The 18,691-nt window shown below is 47.1% G+C and overlaps 1 protein-coding gene and 1 long non-coding RNA gene across 8 annotated transcripts in view; one reads left to right on the top strand and one right to left on the bottom strand.

Moving 5' to 3' along the window:
* adarb1b (adenosine deaminase RNA specific B1b) overlaps nucleotides 1–18,691 on the top strand; it is a 75,180-nt gene that overhangs the window by 16,976 nt on the left and 39,513 nt on the right. For all 7 annotated transcript variants that reach the window (XM_052082631.1, XM_052082629.1, XM_052082627.1 and 4 more), the window contains one exon: nucleotides 10,348–10,412. The gene's annotated coding sequence lies outside the window, so the exon portion shown is untranslated. The remainder of the gene's footprint in view (nucleotides 1–10,347; nucleotides 10,413–18,691) is intronic.
* The window catches only part of LOC127611874 (uncharacterized), a 139,560-nt gene that overhangs the window by 108,651 nt on the left and 12,218 nt on the right, over nucleotides 1–18,691 (bottom strand). The window lies entirely within an intron of this gene.

Below are 18,691 nucleotides of genomic sequence, written 5' to 3'. Positions count from 1 at the left end.
AAAATCATGTCTGAGTGAGGCAAAACACTCGACAATAATCTTCTCTCCGCAGCCCGCAACTCTTAATATCACGCTGCAAATTATCCACAAACACGCACTTAGGCTGAGTGAACAAGGGGGGGGGGGGGGGCTTTCCGCGCTTTTGTGAATGACTATCTGAGGCTGAACGCTTAAGTGCCATCCTCTGTCTCTGTGAGGTCGACAGCCCGACGAGGATTAGACGGAAGAACGCGAACCGAACGTGAAGGGAAGAAAAGCGGGAGGAAAAACGGCCCTCGGCTCAGGAAAAGCCGGCGTGCGATTGTTGCCGTCGGGGGAAACGACTCGCGATGATATCGCAGCCAATGGCCGTGCAAAATATCTCGAGGCGTAAATCACTCATGAGATCGAAAGAATTCTCCTCGGCACATCCTTTTGTGAATGTATAATTTTTATTTTATTTTTTTCCTGCTGCCGCTTGGATCATTTTTCCACCGCTCCCCTCTTGATCCCCTCTGACAGTGCACATCTATTTTTGTAGATGTGTTTGTACATTATTCATGACCAGGCAGTGCCGTTGGCGCACCCCATGGGTGACCACCATGCGCAGGTTACAATCTTACCCTACCGGTACTTGCTTTTTTTTTCTCCCCGTTTGCTGAGAGCAAAAACATCTGTTGTAGTGCCCATCAAGCAAAAAAAAAAAAAAAAAAAAAAGGACTCGACAGCACTTTGTATTTTACTAAAATATCCAGGAATGACTCCGGGGTAGATGTTAGCTTTTCTAAAATGAGCAAAAATCTGCCTTTTTTCATATTTTTGGGGCATTTAAATAAAAAGACAAATAGGGCAAAGAAAATTACATTCCTCCCAAAAGTATCTGCAAAAAAAAAAAAAATCTGATGCGTTTTCGCTCTTTTTTGTGAAGTTAAAGAAATAAAAAAAAATCGGATGCGTTTTCGCTCTTTTTTGTGAAGTTAAAGAAAAAAAAAAATCAGATGCGTTTTCGCTCTTTGTTGTGAAGTTAAAGAAATAATAAAAAATCCATATATAAAAAAATTCATATTGGTTGGGCCCAAGTCACGGCAGGCGATCGTCATCTCAGCTCCCTGCTCATTTAGACGCCATTTCTCGATTCCATATGTTGCGTAATGCGCAGCATTCTGAGAAAGCGCATAATGAAGATGCGTGCTTTGGCCTTCGCCGCTCAAGACATACGAATTGGTATAACAAGCCACTTTTTTTACTCATCTGAAAAGACGTTCTGGATTAGTGATTCATTCATTCATCTTCCGAGCCGCTTGATCCTCTCTAGGGTCGCGGGGGGTGCTGGAGCCCATCCCAGCGGTCTTCGGGCAGTAGGCGGGGGACACCCTGAATCGGTTGCCAGCCAATCGCAGGGCACACAGAGACGAACAACCATCCACGCTCACACCTAGGGACAATTCAGAGTGTTCAATCAGCCTGCCATGCATATTTTTGGAATGTGGGAGGAAACCGGAGCACCCGGAGAAAACCACGCAGGCCTGGGGAGAACATGCAAACTCCACACAGGGAGGCCGGAGCTGGAATCCAACCCGGTACCTCTGCACTGTGAAGCCCACGTGCTAACCACTGGACTACCGGGCCGCCCACTCTGGATTAATCGTGGACAATTTTTTTTTTTAACAAAAGGCAAAAGATGCGAACCTGACACCAGATTGAATGACCGAACCCTCACACTCGACAATATTTAGCAACGTAACAAATTTTAAAGTGACTTTTGACCCGTGAGTTTCAAAAGAGAAGTTGGGGGGTCTTCCCTTTGCTGAATGTCTGATGATGTCTTTTCACGTTCGAACTCTCTCTTGCTTTCACATTGTCTTACTCTTATCAAAATGGCCACCAACGCAAGCCCCCGTGGCGGTCCCGGGATAGCGTGAAATGTTTGACTTTGTGTTGTGGCTAAAATAGCGCAGGTTGGGTGATTGTGATTTATTTCCATCGCCGTTGTACAAATCATCAGACCATCTGCCTTTTGGCAGCAGAGGCCAAGACCAACCACTTAGCGCTTGGCAGGTTAAACAAGGTGCCATGATTCAAACTTGCGTGAACAGGAAACCGTCATTGTTCCTGGTGAGCACGAAGGTTAAACCCACTCGGAATGCAAATTTTTTTTTTTTTGTTGGATTCAACCCGACGAGCTCATTTTTCGGTTGTTTATAGATGGAAGCAGTGCAGGAAGAGCGAGGGCTAGCTAAGTAAGCCCTTCAGGTTACAAAGGATGTCGGCTAATTGAGCACAACTGCCGTTTTGTATAAAACGTTAAACCGTAACACATTTTCGGTTTCTGACCCATACGAATTAACGCTTCAATTCAAATTTTGTTGCCGTAAACTGGTGAAACGCGAACTGGGTATGTTACATATTCATCTGTTTTTCAACGGGGGGTAGGCATGGGAGATAACCGTTCCCAGGTGATTTGGAAAACCAAGTTTTGGGCAAACTGGGCCCCCATAGATTGCAGAGTTGCATCGCTTTTGATCTGACATCAGCACAGCTTTTGAGGAGAAGATACAGATTGTGAAGCGAAGCGATTGTGAGCGACAAGAATGGCAACATGTCGGAAGTTGGAATTGTCGAACAGAATATAAACGCATGTGTGGCATAAACAAAGTATGTGTCATGGTAGTTAGTAGAAAGTGTGGCGGTATCACGCGAGGGCAGGATGCTTTGTAATTAGAAGCATTTTTGCCGTCAAACTCCCTTGTTTTTATGCTGGGGCTGTCACAAAAGCAAAACATATTCTCATCAAAATCTCTGTTCCGCGAGAGATGTTTCGCTTCTTGTTCCGAATCCGGCGTTTTGGGTGAAACCAATAACATGCTCCATTAGCAACACTTTAGAGAGCACTTTTACTTTCGTTTGGTAGATTTGGAGTTTATGTTGTCACGGCACGCAATCAAGTGTGGGTCTTGAAAGATTATTGATTATTTTGATTATTATTATTATATTGTTTTTAATTATTATATATAATATATTATGGGCGGCCCGGTAGTCCAGTGGTTAGCACGTCGGCTTCACAGAGCAGAGGTACCGGGTTCGATTCCAGCTCCGGCCTCCCTGTGTGGAGTTTGCATGTTCTCCCCGGGCCTGCGTGGCTTTTCTCCGGGTGCTCCGGTTTCCTCCCACATTCCAAAAACATGCGTGGCAGGCTGATTGAACACTCTAAATTGTCCCTAGGTGTGAGTGTGAGTGCGAATGGTTGTTCGTCTCTGTGTGCCCTGCGATCGGCTGGCAACCGGTTCAGGGTGTCCCCCGCCTACTGCCCGGAGACAGCTGGGATAGGCTCCAGCAGCCCCCGTGACCCTAGTGAGGATCAAGCGGTTCGGAAGATGAATGAATGAATGAATGAATGAATATAATATATTATTATTATTATATTGATTCATTTTGTAGGTTTTTAATCACTATTGGTATCATCCTGATCGTTATCCTGGTGTATAATTTGCTTAGAATTTTTTTTTATTACTGTTTTTGTGGTGGACATCCCAAGATGTTTTGTATTTGTGCGTGTATCTTTGAACCCCACCCCCCTCCGCCACCCCAAACGATTTGTTTTCTTTCTTTCATTTCCGCTACGTATTCATTTATTAATTTTGTGGTGTTGGTGCGCCCTTTCATCAATCCATACGCCAGGGGTGTCCAAACTTTTTGCCAAGGGGGCCAGATTTTATGTGGTAAAATGTCGGGGGGCCGACCTTGGCTGACATTCTTTACATTGAACAACAATATTGTTCAGCAAATTTTAGTAAGCCAGTCTGTTTCACATTTCCATTTTTATTTTAATTTCAACAATCTTAAGAATTTCTTTTGGTTCATTTGAAACAGGTATATCACTTGCAACTGCTTATTCACTTGACTTTTTCTTAAACGGAAGTCTCCTGAGTGCAAATTGATTGATTTGAAACATAAAATGTATCAGATGACTTTTCAATAGTCACAAAACCTTTGACTCGAACAACAGGGAAATGAACAAGCAATACACATATCCACAACTGCAAGGATCATTTGAAATATGACATATCAGTCAATATAAACACGGAGCGATGTCTTGTTAACTCGTGAGTGATGCCCTCTAGTGTCTAAATGCTATTACTCATGTAGTGAATGCTATTACTCATTTAGCCACTAGAGGGAAGCAGTACTCTATGAAACATCACTCACCAGTCTACGAGACCTCAGTCAATGCAACACGTGTTCCATTGCGCCCAACCTGCGGGCCAGACGGCACTGATTTTATGACGGGGGCCGAGGGCCGGATGAAATTCGACCGCGGGCCGGATTTGGCCCGCGGGCCGGACTTTGGACACGCCTGCCATACGCCGTAGCCCAAGGTGACCAAGCTGACTCACAACGTATGTGACGGCAGCAATCAAATGGCAGCGACCTCATAATGTAGCCGCTCTGTTTCCTTCCCTAATGAGTGCTTGTGACTCATAATCTATACGCTGTACTCGAGCCGCGGGGTTAATCAAGGCTCAACGTCAATGTTGCTTTTCCCGCCTGTCCAGCTGTTGCAAATGGCTCTGAAATCAACTCGCCTCGACAAATATGCCTGATACATGTCAAGATTTTTATTTTTATTTTATTTTGAAAGTTGGACGCCCCACTTGTGACGATAAATTTCACCATTGAATGTTCTTACCGCTCTTCCAATATGTGGTCCCATGACACGAATAACGTCGTCTCTGGCCGCAACGCTCTCTGGTCACTATGGTAACGTTTCAACGTGCCTTCAAAATAAGATGCGTGGCCAAGTCAAAGCGCGTGAAAAATACGACTGGCCACAAATGCTGACTCAGTGGGAGGCCTGAGCTTGTTTTTCCGCAACCAGGCCAAAATCGGAAATAGCAACAGTGTTTTTCTTTTCAGTGCTGTTGTGGCGATCGAGGACTTTAATCCAGAACACCGGCAGAGTTGTTATCTCGAACGTACTTTTAAAGCCGCCGTCATTTGCGATCTCGAGCAGTTTTTTTTTTTATACTCATTTTGCGAGCTCCTGCATTTCGTTTTAGTGTGACCGAAAAGCGCGCCTTGGCGAGTGACACAGATGGATGGAACAGAACATCGGGTCATTTTTCAAAATAAAATGTCAGATTCCGAAATCAATAAAATAATAATAATTTCGTTTTATTGATTTCGGAATTATTATTTCGTTTTATTAGTAATAATAATAATATTACTCCACACAAAACAAATAATTAATAATTAATTATTATTAATAGTAATTAATAATAATAATATTATTAAATATAATATATATAAAATAATAATATATATAATAATTATATATATATATATATAATAATAATAATAATAATAACAATTCTTATTATTATCAATAAAACGAAATAATAATTTTCATTATTATTATTATGAAAATAATTATTATTATAAGGGGGGGTTGACCTTTTGAGAATGATTATATATATATACATATATGATATATATTTTTTTCCTTATGAGTGTGTTTTAACTTTTTATTATTATTAATAATAATAATAACAATTCTTATTATTATCAATAAAACGAAATAATAATTTTCATAATTCTTATTATTATTATAAAATTATTGTTATTATAAAATTATATCAAATTATAAAAATTAATATAAGTTTTGTATTTGCCCGCGGACTGGGGGTTGAGGACCACCGGTATAGAGCGCTTGAGGACGGGGGCCGGGGGGGGCGGTGGGTAGATGCGATGTCTCGAGTGACTGCAGTTTCTACTCCGTCTTGACATTTGACTCGCACGAAGCCATCAGGCAAAGCCTATCGTGGAACCCCAGCGGATGGCGTGTCCGGATGTACGCGAGCGCATTCTTTTACAGCCCGACTCGCGTCGCATTCGATTTAGATTGCCGAGACGTGATGGAGGGAATTATTTATGTCACCGCTTCGCTTGCGGCAACGCACAATTAACCTTTTGCTCTCTGGTTCGTATTACGGTACACCTCCAGGTGCGATTCCGTGTTCCTTTCAAGACCAAACGTCGTGCGATTACAAGTTGTTTAATTGGTCTCCTGTTAGCGGCGCGGGTTGGTGACAAATTCAAGTTGGGAACACGACTCGGCCGTAAGTGGAGGACGGCGTCCGTCTTTGCTGCCGTTTTTCAGCGAGAAATTGTGAATGATCTTGATGTTGTCGTTATTGTTTTTGCAATTCAACTTCATTGCTGCTGCCGCTACTGCTGCATTTTCTTTAACGCTCGCCGCCAAACTGAAACTCAAGCCCGTGTCGCTCTCAGCGCAGGTTTGGCTGACGTGCTGCTTTTTTTTTTTTTTTTTTTTTTTGCTACGCCGCGTGTGCAGTGTGCTCAAAGCTGTCAACACCGAGGCATAACCCATTTGCTTCGTCTGGAATTTTTATCCCCCCCCCAAAGCCGGATTTCAGTGGACGGGCGCGAGTTTTGAGTGCGTTTGCTTTCATGTCACAAATTGACTTTAAGGTGGTTTTGATTATTCCAAAGATGGACGTCGCATTTCAACGTCGCATTTACAGGCTTCGACTCTCGGTAGCTGCGTAGTTCGATTCATTTTTTTTTTTTGGCAAGGGTGCTAATTCCTTCAAGATACCTTGGGAGTGAGAGTGAGTCATTCCCTCCCTTCCCCTTCTGCTGCTTCCCCACGATGTGACTCCCATTCTAATCCCCGACATCTCTTTTTTTTTCTTTTTTTTTATTTTTCCTTCCCCAGAAGCGAACACAAACAACTCCCGTCGCCGTCAGCTCTGCTGCCATCTGCCTAATTTCTCCATCTTGCGATGGAATCAATCAGAAAAGCCATTTGTCATTTGACCTCCGGGGGCTGCTCATGCTGCTCTGCTAGCATATCGGGTTCACTCCACATCCTCGGCGTCGAGACGTTTTTGGCCGATCAAGGACGCGATCGGCCGTACAGGTTCGAATGCGGCAACGCGATTGACAAATGCGAGCCCGTTGGTGAAAAGGAGACGGCCGCGTTTGTCTGCCAACACCGTCCCTCTTTCGACAACACACCTGATACCTCAATATCGTTTATTGTTTCAAGAAGGTCACAGGGGACGGGGGGGGGGGGGGGGGGGCGGGTGTTCGATATCCGCTGTAGCCAGCGTGCGATGCGATGCCATAAACACCGCAGACAATATCGATCTATTTGAAATGCCTTGGAACCCCCCCACTCCCCCTCTCCAAAACCTGGATCCTTATCCACCGCATCTGCGTGCGATTTGTCTCCCTCAATGTGGGCTTATCTTGGCCGCTGGTCTTCGGTGACGCATCCTGACCGTGGAGGTGCTGGAATGCTTGAGCGCCGTTTTTCTGCGTTTGAACTTTTATTCTTTCGATCCTCTTGTAACCGAGCGGCTCCGTGTTGCCATTTGCTGTTATCGTGGCCCGATTCATATGCAGCCTTTTGGAATTTGAATTCCGTAAATCGCGGTCGTCGTGGCGCCGTCCGTCACAGAAGCGACAGCCGTTGATGCTGCCTGAAAGCGGCCTTGTTAGCTAGCTCCTCCTTTTCTGAGACGTAAATAAATTTTTTTCTTTTTTTTTTAACCCCAAAATAATACGCTTCAATATTAACTCCATGCGGGTGGCCCGGTAGTCCAGTGGCTAGCACGTGGGCTTCACAGTGCAGAGGTACCGGGTTCGATTCCAGCTCCGGCCTCCCTGTGTGGAGTTTGCATGTTCTCCCCGGGCCTGCGTGGGTTTTCTCCGGGTGCTCCGGTTTCCTCCCACATTCCAAAAACATGCATGGCAGGCTGATTGAACACTCTAAATTGTCCCGAGGTGTGATTCTGAACGTGGATGGTTGTTCGTCTCTGTGTGCCCTGCGATTGGCTGGCAACCGATTCAGGGTGTCCCCCGCCTACTGCCCGGAGACGGCTGGGATAGGCTCCAGCACCCCCCGCGACCCAAGTGAGGATCAAGCGGTTCGGAAGATGAATGAATGAATGAATTAACTCCATGCAACGGTGATGTTTTTGCTCACGGTTATCACAACGTCAGAATTTGAATCTGACGTTCTAGAAAGGCTACGATTGTTGCGTTCCTGTCATGGACGCTACATTAGCGTAGCACGTAGCTAACGCAATATCCCACCCGTCAAATGAATGACGTTCACGGTAGATCGTACATTTTATTTTGTTCATATTAGACTACGATAGATATGTTTGAGACTGAAACGAGCACCGATAATCTCGGGCCGGCGCTGGTAGGATGGATGCACGACCACCTTTTTTCAGTCTCTGATGCACCCATCAATCTGGAACAGGGGCGAATTTGGACTCGTCAGAACACACATGGCCTCCCCCCCCATTGCCCCAGACCCCAATCTGTGCTCCCTAACAATCTGCGGCGTCTCGGTCCCCCGTTAACCTCAAATAAGAAGTGTGTTTTTTTTTTTTCTCCAGGCAAGGCAGCTGCTGCCGATTGTGCTGCGCTCTTGCTTTCAGCATTGAACACGGCAAAGCGTTTTACTGTTAATCTGTTATTGTTTAATTCACGCCGCGTCCAGGAAACACTTTTTATTGAACGATAATAGTTCACTGCTGTCTTAACGGGCTTAAGTTTTATAAAATAAAAAAATAAGAAAAAAAAGGGCCCTCTGGTGACTGTCAGACGTCCGAGTGAACTTTTCTGACTCTCTGAAAACTTCAATTAGCTGCGGGTACTTTGCATTAACATAAGGTGGTGGCCCTTCTAGAATGTTCTTTCCTCACCGTTTCCGTCCACCGTTTCAGAAGCTGCCTGAGCTCATTAGGGAATCGGCAAACTTTTGCCGCCACGCCGACTACCGCCTCACCCTTTGTTATGATTGACGTCTGTTATGCTTTGCTAATGTTAGCGCAGCGTCGCTTAGCGGCCGAAAACGACCGAATGGGGGAAGCCGCGTCGGGTTGCAGTCGCTGGAACGTTGGCGGCAGACTTAGCGTTTCCGTCATATTGACTGCCAGGATAAATCGCATAATGCAAATTCCTTGCGAGCGCTCGGAGGCCTTTCGGGGGCCACGTCAGGTCATGGCACTCGGTTTCGGCAAATTTCTGCTCTCTAATGCAATGTCAGGATGTGATTCCACACCGTGTGGCAAGGCAGGAGCGGCCGTCGCGCAATCCCCAAAGCAAATCGCCGAGGTTGTCGAAAGTTGTTAGACTTGAATTGAGTAATCCGGCGCTGCTCAAAAAAGCCGCAGTATCGGTTCACCGCTGGATCCTTCTTATCTGGATCGCGTCCTGACTAAACGCGTGCTGAATTCCCTTGCAGGTGACTTTCCGGTTTCAGTGTCGCGGTGATCTGCTTGTCACTCACGGTTTGAACCGCAGCTTCACTTTATCCGTGCGCCAATTTGGTCTTTGCATACTCGTGCGGGTACCGTGTAGCAAATTATTGGAAAATGTTTCTGGGTAGGGCGGCCGGGTAGTCCAGTGGTTAGCACGTGGGCTTCACAGTGCAGAGGTACCGGGTTCGATTCCAGCTCCGGCCTCCCTGTGTGGAGTTTGCATGTTCTCCCCGGGCCTGCGTGGGTTTTCTCCGGGTGCTCCGGTTTCCTCCCACATTCTAAAAATATGCGTGGCAGGCTGATTGAACGCTCTAAATTGTCCCTAGGTGTGAGTGTGAGCGCGGATGGTTGTTCGTCTCTGTGTGCCCTGTGATTGGCTGGCAACCGATTCAGGGTGTCCCCCGCCTACTGCCCAGAGACGGCTGGGATGGGCTCCAGCACCCCCCGCGACCCTAGCGAGGATCAAGCGGCTCGGAAGATGAATGAATGAATGAATGTTTCTGGGTTTCTAATTTAATTGAGTGGCAGTGACACATCCTCACAGAGCTGTAATCAGAGTTCCAAAACAAACAAAACAAATCAAGTCCAAAATGGCGGCCTATGGTAGAGTGCTCCGGAAAGTTTTCCCAAATCGTATTGACTCAACCGTTTCCTGGCACGGATGTGTGTTTTTTTTCATCCGCGTTTTGCCCAGCTTGCCTGTGAAATTCAAATTGACAAACTATTGTAATGACCAGTGGATCCCCGTAGATGGCGGTGTTGCATGAAGCCGGAGTTGAGATGCACGCTTGAGGCAACCTTGCAGTACTTTTCAAAATCGGTCGCACGATCACGTTGCTTGAGAAAGTAAAGTTTAGCAAGCGGAAGTAAACTCCATATGGCGGACGGCACCTTTGCGGCTTTTGTTCTGCTTTTTTTTTGCCAAATCTCTTGAAACAAAAGACATCATATGCATCGTCAGCCGTACTTGAGCTTTTTTCCAAAAACTGACAACAGGCAGGCGTTCATTTATTGAATGAATCCCGATTATTTATCCTTTTCTAATGATCTGTTGTTTTTGTTTTCGCAGGTTGACTTCAAGGTTTTGCAAAATCCAGCCGCCGCCGTCTCCCTGACTACACCCTGGAAGGGCGAGTGAGTTAAGAACGGCCGCCTCGCCCATTTTTGGTTTATTAAATTCACCGCTTACCACGATGTGACGTCCACGTGAAGCGCGGGGATAATGAGCCCATCAAATCATTTGCGCCACCACTCGAGGTGTCTTTCTTTGAGGACCCTCGCCGCGTCCCAGAGGACGGAAATGACTAATGAGTAGCAAAACAAAATCTGCGCGCAGCAGCGTTTGTTTATAGTTTGGTTGCAGATACAGATTCCACATCGCGGTCGCGCAACTCCACGTTGCTGGATGTCGTTAATCAGCAGCACCGAGCAGAAAAGTGGCCCTGCGTTTTGGAAATGCAGTCCGACCTGGTTACAACGTACCGATGTAGAATTACCGTATGAATATTTCTAGATGTAATAATGTGGAAAAGTGGCGTCTCCGGTTCTGGAAGTGCCACGCCCCAAATCGGTTTACGGTCATCTTTCAATCCGTTGACCGTGATTTTGTTGCCTTTGGGGGAAATCGTGGACATTTTTGCCTGAGCTTCGTCTGTCGGACTCCCTTTCCAAAGTGAGAGACGATTCTTCGCAGATAGCGAGACTGGCTTCCGTTTACCAGACGTGTTTTCAGACCCATGCGCTCCGGACCGCGCCGCGCATCCTCCGAGTCAATCGGTAGCGTTGCTAAAAACGGAGGGAAATCCCGCACCGTATCTTGTGTTCATAAGCAAGGCTATGAACGCTATGACGCTAACCGTCGTGGCGACGGTTAGCCACCGAAAGTTCGTTTCCATTTCCGCCATTTTGTGGGAAAAATCCGCTCGCCGTAATCAAGTTGACGTTATAAAGGTGTTTGTTGTCAGCCGAATCGGCAAATGATCAATGAACGACGCGAAATCGGGACTTTGGAATGTGAACGTCGGAAGGGCTGAAAACGTAAACGGGGTACGTTGAAAAGACTGCGTTCCTTGACGATAGCTTGACGATAGCCGCTTATCCGGGGTACACGCGCAACGCAAAGAATCGGAACCAATTTATTACAATCAATGGCCCGATTATCGGATTCCTGGAAAACATCGTAAATGTCCGTGACCTCGCCCCGAAAGACCAAGAGACGAATCACGTGTAAGGTTACCTCTCCAGATGTAAATCTTACACATGAAAGCCAATCGGGACGTTCGCCAAGTATACACGCGGACGGGATTGCTCAGCGGAATCGTCCGCGTCGTAAGTAGCCGAGCGGAAGTCGGCGCGGTTCTTGTCACCGGGGGGGGGAGTGCAAAGCAGAGCAAAAGCGAATCAAAGACTCAACTCGCTTCAAACGGGCTTTTTAATGACTCGGGAGTCCCGCGCGCGCCGCAGGCGTTCCGACTCGCGGAATCGACAGTCGAAAGATTTCGTGACTCGCTCTCCTCGGCAAATCGCCGGTACCAACGATTGTAAGCGATACGCGACGGTCACCTGACGCTTGAGCCTCGGCGAGGCTTTTATTCAACACGCAGGCAGCGTCGTTCCGCCTCCCGACGTGCGCGCTTCATGTCACCGTCTCTTCACCGCGGTTATTTTTAGCAAGGCTCAACCATCAGGGGACCCCCGGACTCCCTCATTCCTGCTTCTTGTCTTGTCACTCTTTGCTTAGTTCCTCCCCAAACTCCCAAACCCGTCACTCACATTTAATTACGCATCGCGGGAATCCATTTATCCACTTGAGAGCGCGTCGCTATGTCACCAGTGGTTTCGAACTCTTTCATTGACTATTTAACTCATTCACTCCCAAAGACGGTTTTAAACGTCTTTTCAGACTCGGTCCAGAATTGGGCTGGTATTGAATGAGTTAAGTGCCCGCCCGCCACATATAATATTTGACACACAAGTTCGTTCGACAACGGTCGTCGTTGAAGCGGGAAAATAAAATGGTTGTGATGTCATCAAGAGGCTTTCAACATGGAGTCGAGATTCAAAGCGCGTTTAGAAAGTCGCAAGCAGAATGTCTCCGCGTGGCTAGCGGGAGCGTCCCGCGCTAAAGTTCGTTTTGATTCCTGTTCCCCTCCAATCCCAGCCGCGACGGTAATGCGCGTCGCATAGTCGGTGGCCGGCTACCGCCGCCGTGCCATCTGCGTCATCCATTTTGTATGAGAAAGGAACCCAAACCGGCTTACAGTTCACACCTGAGCAGCCGGCAGCGGCGAGGCCCTCCAGGAAGCAATCGCTGTGCGGCTCATTTTTAATTGCCTTTGGCGGGCTTGAAACCCCCCCCCCCCCAAAAAGACGCCATGTTTTTATTTTTTAACTAGGTTATCCTGGTGAAAAAGAAGGAATTTGAAGGATCGTAAACGAGAGCCTCATAAACTTAAACATAAAAAAAAGTCTCCAGGACAATACGTGAAGGTGAACAGGAAGTTACTTGTTTTCTGGGTGAATTGCAGAGATTTTTTACTTTTTGGGGGGGGGGGGGGGCAGAAATGAGCGAATATTGTCAGCCAAATAAATAATAAGGTTCACACTAAAACACATTTGAACAGTTTGGAAATCTCTCGTTCGATATTTTAATACATGTTATGCTTGCAAATTTGCTTTGCGTTCAACTATACGAAAATGTCTCTTCTTAACTTTCAATCTGTTTAAAGTGTGTGTGGGAGGAGCTTTTGCAGGCCAAAACTGGAAAGGAAAAATTTAAGTGGGGGGCTTTGTATCGCAGATTTTCACTTTTCGCGTGTTGGTCGGAAACTCCCACGATGAACGGGATCGTGCTGTTATCTTCTTTTGCTTCTTGTGAATTTTTTTTTTTTGCTTCTCAGCTCAGATTTAGAACAGCTTATGTTTTTTTTTTTGTTGTTTTTTTTTGGTGTCACCATACAGTCAGTCATTCACAGCATTCCAAGCATGCGGTGTTTATATTTACCAACTGCGCATGGCGTTTCGCACCCTGCCCCCCCCCCCCCCCTTCGGTTCCCTCGGCTACCTTCTTATCGGCGCTATCTGTGCAGCAAGTTCCTCAGTTCCATCCACTCATCCGTCCCCCATCCGTCCCCGCGACCAGACAGGACGCAGATGGATCCCCCCCCCCCCCCGTATCAAAGCCCGTCTTTGTTTTGGAAACCCCGTTTGCGGGAGGGGCGGCCAGATGCGAAAACAGTGCCGTCATTCAGGCGAAGCCACGTTGCCGTCGCCGACGCCGTCGATTCGTTCCTGGCGGAGTTTTTTCCGCCGACTGTTTCCATGACATCTGCGCAAACGGCAGCGAAAACCTGCAAGGGGCCGATTAAAAGGACGCGTCTCGACAATAGCGAGGCCGCATTCATCACCGGATGTCTTTTAATCACCGTTCTGAACGCCGCTTGAAGAAATTGCAACCCGCAGTCGTTGCGTTCGCCGCCGCCGCAATAAAAATAATTGCACGGCAGTCTGGTTTTTGGAATGTGCCGGTCACGGTGGAGATGGTGGAAAGATTTGACTGGGATCGCCACCGGGAGAGAGCAAACATTTATTTGGAGGACGTCGCATGCTCATGTGGGGAGAAATGGCGCTTTTAAAATGGCAAGAATGACGGACGTTTGATGAATGAAAGCATCTCTGCGTTTTTATCATCCGTCGCCATCATACTCCGAGTGGGCCCGTTTGTTGGACGCGCTCGCAAAATGGCCGACGCCAACCATCAACTTTCCCTTGCTAGTCCTTTTATTGTATTTTCCGTTCGTCTGGATTTTATTTGCCACCCCGTTGCCTCTCACGGCTCACTTTTGCAACTACTACCGCAGATTCCGTGCCAAGCGACGTGTGCGGCTTTAAATGGGGTGGGGCCTTGCTCGGTGAGTGACGTGCGTGTCGGCGAATGAGAATGTACTGTTGGCTTTGGAGAAAAATGACGAGTGGGAAGCTTCCGGATGCAAGCGCTACGCGGTTTTATAGGTTGGCTGCGCGCATGGTGAGAGTAGGAGCAACATAAAAATACCAAAACATAAAAAACAGAATTTTTTTTTTACATTTGAGCAAACACCTAACAAGCTTTCAGATGTGCAGTGGCTTGTGGACTTTTTTTTTTTTCTTGCCCGTGCATCTACTTTGTCCTACTAATGAAGTAACAAACTGAATGGAATCAAATTGTTCTGGTCGAAATGAATTTTCAGCCCCGTCGCCGCCATTTCTGACCCCCCCCGCCCACCCCTTCCATCCTCTCACCACTCCTAAGCCAGCAGAGCAGAACGGTTGCGATTTGATCCCCTTCACCTTGATCAGATTACACATTGGAATTAGTATAATTACAGCTGTTGCTGATTAATGGGCAGCCTATAATTAGGCCCCTCGATATTAAGAGAGTACATGTGTGTGTGTGTGTGTGACAAAGAGGGCAAAGAAGTGCTGTTTTGAAGATGCGCGCTACGGTGGAGGATCCGGATGCGCTGGCTTTGGTAAATCCAATCATAATTATTCAGAGAAAAGGAGGAATTAGCATTTTTTTTTGTGTCTTCAGTTGTTCGCCGGGCTTTTTTTTTTTTTTCGAATCGAATACTTGACCGATCATCCCATAGATGAATCGAGACATTGGATGAACATTCATTCATTCATTCATCTTCCTAACCGCTTGATCCTCACGAGGGTCGCGGGGGGTGCTGGAGCCTATCCCAGCCGTCTCCGGGCAGTAGGCGGGGGACACCCTGAATCGGTTGCCAGCCAATCACAGGGCACACAGAAACGGACAACCATTCACGCTCACACTCACACCTAGGGACAATTTAGAGCGTCCAATCAGCCTGCCATGCATGTTTTTGGAATGTGGGAGGAAACCGGAGCACCCGGAGAAAACCCACGCAGGCCCGGGGAGAACATGCAAACTCCACACAGGGAGGCCGGAGCTGGAATCGAACCCGGTACCTCTGCACTGTGAAGCCCACGTGCTAACCACTGGACTACCGGGCCGCCTGGATGAACATTGATTTTTCATTTTTTAATAAAACTCGATACAAGTACATGCGCGTGAGGTGCAGGAATTATTTTTGTCCACCTCGGGTCACCATCCTCACCTTGTGCACTGTAGTATCTGCGACCTTGAATGTGTGTGGCGGGCTGCAGCCTGGTCCATGATAATCATTTCAGCCTTATTTTCCCGACACAACGTATGGCCGTATTTTACAAACTCATGATGCAAACACGGCCGCTCCAATTTCGACACCCTTGACAATTCCAGCAAACATGAACATTTTGGACAATTCCATTTCAATCTCGTTTGCATCATTGTCACGGCTCTGTAACCTGTGGCTCGATGTAAACATACTCTCTTTGATTACATTTTTATTTTTATTTTGCCACGCTCCCTAACCTCATCAGAATTGTCGAGTGAAACCAGGCTAATTTGCCACTTGCGCTCTCCCGGAAAGCATTTTTTTGCATCCCACGTGGCGTTCAATGGAAATATTACGGCAGTCCGTCCGAGAGTAGGCGATCCAGGGTGATGGAACAGCGGACCGAAGGCGTTTCAAATATTAATAGCAATTCGCCGGGTTGTTAGTCATTGCGCACGCACGAGCTCTTTTTGTGTCTTGTGACAAACATCGCACCCGCGCTGCTACCCTAGTCGCCGTCAAAGAGCGAATGGTAGCCGAGCGGAATGGAAGAGCGAGCGCGTTGACACAATGGGGATTAGGAAATCCTCCCCTGACCACGAGCGCGCTGCTGTTATGTTTAAGCTCGGATTATCCCCGCGCGAGGTATAATATTGCCGCTGTCTTAAGATGTGGGCGCTTGTGTTTCTCGTCCTCGTCTTCTATCGGACTCCCACGTTAAAACGGTGAACTGGAGTCTTTTTTTTTTTTTCCTTTTTCTTTTTGTATCTGAAAAATGCTTATTCCATTGTGATGCTAATTACGCTTCGGTTTTGCACTGCGGGTCAAAGTGCCCGATTGAATGGCTCTCAAGCTCTTTTCAACACTTCTTTAATAATGGAGGAAAAAAAGAAGAAAATAAAATGGAAAACTTGGAAAAATGTGGAAATGACCATATTTGGAGATGATGGTTTTTCGAGGCCCGACTGGGGATCGATAGCGTGGTACTCAAATGGTTGCGGCAGACAAATTTCCACGCGTCTGACTTATGGATTGTTGCACGAGACGGTCATTGCCCATCATCGTCGTTCTCATATCGCACGTAAACAAGTTGTCACCACGACGGACGGGCCTTACTCGCTCAAGAATTTCTTGTTGTTTTAGCAGTCGGCGTTGGAACTGCTGCAAGTAGAGGCGTGTGTGGGGGGGGGGGGGGGGGAATGGGGGAGGGGATTTTTTTCATTCATTCATTCATCTTCCTAACCGCTTGATCCTCACTAGGGTCGCGGGGGGTGCTGGAGCTGGGATAGGCCCAGCTGTCTTCGGGCAGTAGGCGGGGGACACCCTGAATCGGTTGCCAGCCAATCGCAGGGCACACAGAAACGAACAACCATTCGCACTCACACTCACACCTAGGGACAATTTCAAGCGTCCAATCAGCCTGCCACGCATATTTTTTGGAATGTGGGAGGAAACCGGAGCACCCGGAGAAAACCCACGCAGGCCCGGGGAGAACATGCAAACTCCACACAGGGAGGCCGGAGCTGGAATCGAACCCGGTACCTCTGCACTGTGAAGCCCACGTGCTAACCACTGGACTACCGGGCCGCCCGGGAGGGGATTTTATTTATTTTATTTTTTACTTTACTCACTGCCTGAGTAGCATTTGCGATCTGGAGTGATGTTTTCTCCCTGCGGCAATGGGAACTTTCAACTTGACTGCATCGTGGCATAAGTTGGGTGTCGCATTTTTCTGAAATGATGCCCATTACGTAACAACTCAATTCACATGAACAGCTCTGCCAAACGCACATCTTCCAAATCCTTGATACTTGCATCATATCTCTCCTTTTTTTTTTCTTTCTTTGAATACGCATTGTTGGAAGGGCAGCGCGGTGCCTGACTGGTTAGCACGGGTTTTCTCCGGGTACTCTGGTTTCCTCACGCATTCCCAAAACACGCACGGCAGGTTGTCTGAGCCCTCGAAATTGTCCCATGCGAATGTTTGGGTGGCTTCCGGTTCAGGGCGTGGCCCGCCTACTGCCCGAAGAAGGGCGGTAGGCGTCATACCTAGCATGACAGTCCTCTGACGGCGTCGCCATATTTGGGGCCAATCTTCGGACTACTTGGCCGCGCTGCTTTTTGCGAGGTTTCCTCAAACTCGCGTGGATTAAATTAGCACGACAAATTAGCACTGATGAGTCATTCATTAGCTTTGTGTGTGTTGGCAGGCGGCGGGGCTGTTGAGGACCGCTTTTGCCGTTTCGGGTTTGCTGTTGATTAAAGTGAAGTGAAAGTAAATATGGCTTTTAAATTTAACACGCCACACGGAAGAACGTCGTTGCCAACGTTGCCAAATGAGGGGGGGGGGGGGGATTGCCAGGCGTATAAAGCGAGGCTCTGAAATGGTGAAAAATCAAGGCCTTCGTTCGGCTTGAAGTCAAAGTGCGTCATCGGGCGCTGTTTTAGCCACACCCCCTAAGAAAATCCGGAAAGCTGAAATGGTAAAAAACGGATTAACGTTGCTACACGCTAGCTCGAAAGACGTTTCCAGCTATGACCTTTAAACATGTGTCGTGTCTCGAAGCAAATCTCTAAAGTCAGTCCGCAAGGTCTTTATATAAAAAAAAAATCTTCATTTCCATAAAGAACAGAAGGTTTGAGGTCATCACGATGACCCCCCCCCCCCCCCCCTCCAACATTCAAATACTTACTGACGCATACGTGTGCATTATTCATGCTGCATCATCAGAGTTGTGGAAGTGGCGTCACTTGAGGACCTTGTCCGTGGCCAACGATGACTTTGTCGACTTGACCCATTTTTCGGGTACTTTTACGCAAGAATGACATCACAAAAAAAAAAACACAATGGGAGCTTGCTTTCTATTTGTTGCGCGTACGTACAGTACATACGGCAATATTTCTTTTGATGATCCCTATTCACGCAACTGCAAAAAAATGGCTCCCATTGTTGACCTTCAATGCATCTTTAAACACGACCTGGCACAACTTTGCGTCGAGAACTTGACTTCCATTTTTTTTCCACTGAAGACTCCGAGGTGAGCCGGTGTGGGAATCCGGTCGACGGGACAGACCGCCAGTCAAATACGTTGACTTGGAAATAAACTGAGAGCGAAATTGAACTCTCATGAGCACTTCAGCTAAGAAGTGTTGTTGCGGGAGCCTCGAGAGTGACATTTTTTTGGACAAAAAAGTTGGGCTGGATCCATTTTGAGTTCGCCTGCTTTGTTAAAAATAATCGATGCAGATTTA

This window comes from Hippocampus zosterae, chromosome 12 (assembly GCF_025434085.1).
Source record: "Hippocampus zosterae strain Florida chromosome 12, ASM2543408v3, whole genome shotgun sequence".
Classification (NCBI taxonomy): Eukaryota; Metazoa; Chordata; class Actinopteri; order Syngnathiformes; family Syngnathidae; genus Hippocampus; species Hippocampus zosterae.
Note: the sequence above shows the minus strand (reverse complement) of the source record. Positions and strands in the feature narration are given on the sequence as shown.